Source organism: Dipodomys merriami, unplaced genomic scaffold, assembly GCF_024711535.1.
Source record: "Dipodomys merriami isolate MVZ:Mamm:240054 unplaced genomic scaffold, mDipMer1.0.p SCAF_883, whole genome shotgun sequence".
NCBI classification, from domain to species: domain Eukaryota; kingdom Metazoa; phylum Chordata; class Mammalia; order Rodentia; family Heteromyidae; genus Dipodomys; species Dipodomys merriami.
The window spans coordinates 141073-147656 of NW_027206494.1; the positions used below are offsets into that span (position 1 = coordinate 141073).

Consider the following 6584-nt stretch of genomic DNA (forward strand, 5'->3'; position numbering starts at 1 on the left):
TTCCATGTATATTCCAAACAACTAAGAAAAGGTCAGGGGGGGTGAGTGAGAATGTTGAGTACCACTGATCAAGTGAGTTGTATTCATAAATTGCTTTGTTAAATGGTAACTCATGTACAACTGGAGATAATAAAAAATGAGTTCAAGGATCAGAAAGACTTAGTTTTATTTTAGTTTATTTCTATCTACCACTTCTGTTCAGCAGATCTTTTGCTACACCTGTCTTTCTGATCCTTGAACTTTCTCAACTTTTAAGTCATTTTCTCATTTAAGTGAAACTTTGTATGTTATTGTTGTTCCCTGACTTTCAGAGTATTACGATAAAGTCAGGGAGTATTAGGGTAAAGTTAGGGAGTAACAATAAAATACAGAGTATTAGGATAAACTTTTTCACATAAACTACAATGACACATTTGTAGCTCCACCTAGCAAGTATTTAATTCTGATTTAGGCATTTACATTAACCTCTTTTTAAGATAGAGAGTAACCTCTTAATTGTCTCTTTTCACCATAGTGCCCAGGGAAAGTTTGAAATTAACATTTGTACTGAAGTGTTCTTTGTTTCTCTCTTAAAGAGACAAAAAAGAAAATATGATATTACCATAGAAGCCTGAGTAAATAATTTAATGTAAGTTGTGAGAATTTGTATTATTATATAATAAAATGCTTAAGACCCCACCACGATGAGGTCCTAAGATGGCACTGGCTGCAATGGTTGACACAGAGAAGCCAACGTAAGAAAGATGAATTTTAGGCTCCATGTTGTGAGCAAGGAAGTTGTGGGCCTCCCTGCCAAGCTCTCTGAGGAAGATCTGCCGCTGGTGTTGGATTCGGGGGGCCTGCCCACCACTGCTTGGGTCTCCTTTACAGCAGACAACAGATGTGAAGCGTGGACAGGAAATTCACTCTTTCTGAGCTGCAAAAACTAGCTTCTGAAAAGAAAGTTGGTTACAACAGGGTACAACAAATAAACCTTGCAACCAAACCCTAGAGCTGGTATAGAATAGCATGTAGCCTATGTAAGAGAAAGCTTGGTGTTTTTCTTTTCTCTGAAACATCTTTTTCTTAAACAGCAAAAAGAAATGCAACACAATTTTAAATATTTGTAAAATTAGGTCACCAAAGGGATGCAAAATGTTTGCAGTATGACTATTACATCTTTATATAGTTAAAGTCATTCATCAAATCTTATACTAACACATAAAATTATCCCATGATTAAAGTAGTTCAAATCTAATAACCATAAGCTATATTAGTGGATCTCTTTTCCTAGTATAATATCTTGATATTACCTCTGATATTGATTCTTTACCAAATGAAATCTATGAACTACATTTTTAAAATTAAAATAATGACTAAAATTCTACAAACCAATTAGTTGAATTTATAGAAAGAATGAGATAAAAATACTGAGCTTACCAATTATACATATAAAAATCACTTATTCATGATTCTAATACTAGTACAATCATCAAAGAATTTGGTAACAGTTAATTGACTCGGTACAACAAATAAACCTTGCAACCAAATTCTAGAGCTGGTATAGCATAGTATGTGGCATATATAAGATCATTCAAACTTAACCCACTTTCATATATATATATATATATATATATATATTCCCCATAAGTCTGTTCTGTGACAGAGACAATACAAATCTGGAGTGAAAACATTTGGAGTAAGTTGCTACTTTTATCAATTTTTTTTACCTATTTCTATTTATTCCTCCAAGATTTTCTACTTCTAATAGATACATAACCAAAATGTTTATCTTTTCAGATACCAAGTTGCTTATTTGGTGCAAAATTAAGTTGCTTTTTTGTTTTTAAACGAATCTCAATTTGATAAATTAGTTTCAAATTAAAATCCTCTTTATAGCCCAAATCTGTTTTCAAATAATTAAACAGAAACCATCAGTCCTATCTTATTACTAACACAACTGACAAACTTTAGGAAAGGTTTTGGTTAACATCAGGACTTACACATCAGGTTACTGTTAGGTGATTACTACTCAAAGTACTTTTGCAAATGTGAAACTATCTTGACTTAGGAGAAGAGAAATAGGGAGGATGAGGCAGATGGAGGAGAGGCACACAATGGTGGTCAGATACATACATAAAGCTGTGCATTCAGTACATGATTTTGGTCACATTTCACAACATGGTTATTTTCTTGTATATCTCACTAAGTAAGCATGTAGTAAATGACATTCCTAAGCCTACATATCAACGCAAGTTCAATAAGACATTCATCTTCAAGTTAAAATATATGCAATTCTAATCATAAAGTCTCTACAAGATATCTGCACATTTTCTTAGACTAACATAATACACAGACTAATGGAAGTCTCCTGTTAAGTAGTTAATTTTGCCTATATTTGACATTGTTTTCATAAACAAAGGTACTGTAACTTTTAGAATCTACCCACATTTTAAAGGGGGGAGAGAGGAAGGGAGGGTGAAGGAATGGAGTGAAGGAAAGAGAGAGAGGGAGAAAGAGAAGCAGCAAATCCGTAAATGAACTCAATCCCTTACTTTCTTTTGCTTTTTGTGTCAGTTTGGAAAACACTAGAAGCAGACATGGCGTTTTCTATATATTGTCCAAGAACTTGGTTTTCTGATTTCAGCTTCAGTTTTTCTTCCTTAACTGCATCTACTCTTGCTGAGAGATCTTCAAGTGTGTGTTGAAGTTCCAACACTTGATTAATAAGTCGTGTTTTTCCCTCTAGTTCTATCTGATTTTCCACATCAACTGCATCCATGTCAGGGTTCATCATCCTCCTGGGCACTGAACTGTACCTCACACAGAAAAATCATGATGAATGGTCGTCAGAGGGAGAGGCAGGATCCGGAGATCATGCCCTGGGCCAGGACTTCAGCACCAACTGACCAAGAAAGTTATTTGTGAAAGCCAACATGGCCACAGGAGGAGGTCCTTTTGACAAAAGTATGAACAATCAGGATTTACCCAACTGGAGCAGTGAATGTGTTGACGATCGACATAACAACATGGATTGAGGTGGCCAACAGAAGAAGGCAAATAGAATTCTTTTCATCAGAAAAGAACAAGTTTGGTGTAGGCTTGTTCAAGTTCCTGACTATATTACCAAATCCAAGACATTGTGGGCAAAAATGCAAGATCTGTTAATGTTGAGCATTTACTAATCTAATAGATCAACTTAAAGAACAAGGAAAATCATATGTGAAGTTTCTCCAAAAAATCCTTGCTAGAGAAAAATGAGGATATTCAGAAAAATGAGGAGATTCAGCTCCGAGATCTGGTTCTGTAGCTGAGAATACATCACTAAACATAGATGTGCAGTCTGAGGCTTCAGATACCATGAAAGTAGTAAATGTGGCTCACCTCTATGAGGTGCTGGATCAAACTGCAAGAAAGAATATTTGAGAATGCCATTAATGTCCATGATTGCAGCTGGTTACCATAAAGATAACAATAGAGCACTGAAAATCATTACTACATTCTGGTCATGGCACCAGTTACATCCCTCCATCACCAACTGATGAGCTTTAGACACCAATGTCAGCCCTTTCACTGGTATGATTAAATGTCTCAGAAATATCTTGCTCAAAGGTGAAACCAGCTGGAGGAGATATACCCCAAACAGTACCATCATCTGGATCAGACTTCAGCAAGTCACAGACCCTCATGGGGAAATTCCTGTAGGTGATCAAGGCTCAGATGTGATCCAGGGTATCTATGGATGCTGAGAAACCACCATGCAGTTAGAAGATCTGCCCATCCACCAATGCAGTGAGAGGAAGATTGGAAAAGTTTACAGACCTTTTTGACTAACATTTCATTTCCATATTTCCTTAAACACTCATCATAGAAACCATAAACTTGTGTGCTCTCACGATTCCCTCGAAGAATGGTGATGTGTTCATGGTAATGAAATTTAAGAGCTAGAAGCAGTATGACTGTTTCAAGTGAATAATATCCTTTGTCAATATAATCTCCCATAAACAAGTAATTTGTTTCTGGTGATTTCCCACCAATTCTAAACAGTTCCATGAGATCTTGAAATTGCTCGTGCACATCTCCACAGTGTGACTAGACATGGAAGCTCTTGTACATGGGATTCTTTTTTCAGGATTTCCTTAGCCTTCTCACAGGGACTCTTGATGTGGGACTCAGCTGCTTGCATTTATTCAGCTATTCTATCCACGGGTCCAGCACCTTGGTGAGCCACTTCATGTCCATGATGCCATGCTGGAACTGGCGGCTGCTCTGCGCTGCTCCCCCACCACCGCCTGAACACCAAGATCAGTAGAAAACCCTTGTACTTTCAGGTACATTGTAAAAAGCTTTGGTCAGCACTGCAGTAGACAATCTCTCCCACCTCTTCCCCAACACACACCTGTATAGAGTCCACATTTTTCTTTGGGCTTCCTAAGGACAAGCTTGGTCTCCATCTCTACAAAAACGTTTATATTTTTTATTGTAAAGATAATGTACAGAGGTTTTGCAATTATGTAAATGAGTACATGTTCTATCAAGCATTGTTACCCCCTCCATTGTTTCCCCTACTATCCTTTCTCTCCTCCCCAAATCCTCCCTCCCCCCTCTACAACTATCCTTTCTCTCCTCCCCAAATCCTCCCTCCCCCCTCTCCACAGTTGTAACATTCCTTTTCAATATAGTGTCTTGTACATCTCATTGTTACAGTGGGTCAAATTGTATCCTTATTTCAGCATGTTGTTGGTCAAACTGTATCCTTATTTCAGCATTTTGTTATTTCCCTTCCCGTCCCTAAATTAGAAAAATATATATACAAGATCCAGGGTAGCAGAATCAAATGCAGTGAAAACAGGGATTATACCATGGGGGAAGAATATACAATGTACTATGTGATTTTTCTGTTTCTTTTATAAATACATTAAAAACTACATCGAGAAAGATAAAACCACTTGTGTCCCTATCTTGGGATTCATTTTGCTTAGCATCAGGTTATATGTTCACGTGTACGTAGCTTTTGACCTACTCTACTTGTCGTAGACATATTAGTTATTGCGGATAAGGGAAACCATGGGACATATGTTTCTTTAAATCTGGCTTACTTCACTTAATTTTTTTCCAAGTCTTTCCATTTCCAAACAAATGAAACAATGTCATTCTTTATGATGGAGGCATAGAATTCCACTGTGTACATATACCACATTTGCTTGATCCATTCATCTACTGAGGGGCATCTGGGTTGGTTCCATATCTTAGCTATGGTGAATAATGCTGCGATAAACATAGTTGGGTTGGTAGCTTTAGTATGGTCTTGTTTGTGATCATTTTGGTAAATGCCCAAAAGTGGGATTTCTCAATGTAGAGTCTTTTGAGGAACCTCTAAATTGCTTTCCAAAGTAGTTGAACAAGTTTATAATCCCACCAACAATGTAGTAGGGTTCCCTTTTGGCCACATCCCCTCCATCATCTGTTATCAGATTTCTTGATTCTAGCCATTCTAACTAGGGGGAGGTAGAATCTCAATGCTCTTTTGATTTGCATTTCTTTTATGGCTAGAGAAGTTGAACAGTTCTTCATGTGTCTATTGGCCACTCTTATTTCTTCAGAGAACTCTAAGTCTCTAGCCTACTTGTTAATCAGGATGTTGTTTGAGGATTTATTGTTGGAGGATTTAATTGTTTGAGCTCTAAGTAGTTTTTAGATAGGAGGCCCTAGTCCATTGTATGGCTAGTGAAGATCTTCTCCCAATCCATGGGCTTTCTTTTGATCTTTCTAGATATGTCCTTTGCCATGCAGAAACTCTGCAGTTTCATGCAATACCATTTGTCCAACCTTTGATTTGTTGTGTTTTTGGGTCTTTATTAAGAAAATTTTGGCCTGTGCCAAGGAGCCCTAGATTTCTCTTATTCTTGTAATGTTTTCAGGGTGTCTGCTTTGACTTCATGCACCAGAATCAACTCCAAAATGGATCAAAGACTTCAGTGGTGTATAAAGATCTAGCCTTCTCTCTGCTCTTTTCTAGCTCTTTCTCAGCTCTTTCATTCTCTTCTTTCCCAGCTCTCATTCCCAGGCCTTTCCCAGCGATATGGAGGGCCTACATAGCCTGGTCCTAGCCAGAATGATGAATAAACCTACCCCTTACCTGAATACCAGGTGTGTGGTGCAGTTCTTATTCGGCTACCTCTTTTTAAAAAGCTGACATAAATGGTGCCATGACTCGGATAGAGGGCTTAAAGTCAGGATAGCTGGGATTACTCTATTTTTTTCCTCTTTTTTGTTTTTGTTTGTTTGTTTGTTTTTCCCTTTTTGCTCTGAGGAATACCCACAGTTCTGATGGCCTTTTGGGAACCAGTCTGTCTGCTGTGAACACAGTGCATAGATACCATTGCTGGCCTTCACAACCACGTCCACACCACCTCTCTACTCTGGTGAGTGAAACTACTCTCTATGGCTCTTTGTTGCTCAGTCTCTGTCCAGATGTGGCGCCACGCCAGACAGCTCCTATGGCTTCTAGCTGAAAGGCCGATCACCTCTGAAGCTGAGGACGCTTACCTTTGGGGGCTTGTTCATTTCTCTCTAGAGGGCTCTGGGGGAAGTTGGGACACCGC

General features: G+C 38.1%; 1 pseudogene; it reads right to left on the reverse strand.

Moving 5' to 3' along the window:
• Positions 1-3226: 3226 nt before the first annotated feature.
• Positions 3227-4221, reverse strand: LOC138820432 (serine/threonine-protein phosphatase 2A catalytic subunit alpha isoform pseudogene; annotated as a pseudogene).
• Between the last annotated feature and the right edge of the window lie 2363 nt (positions 4222-6584).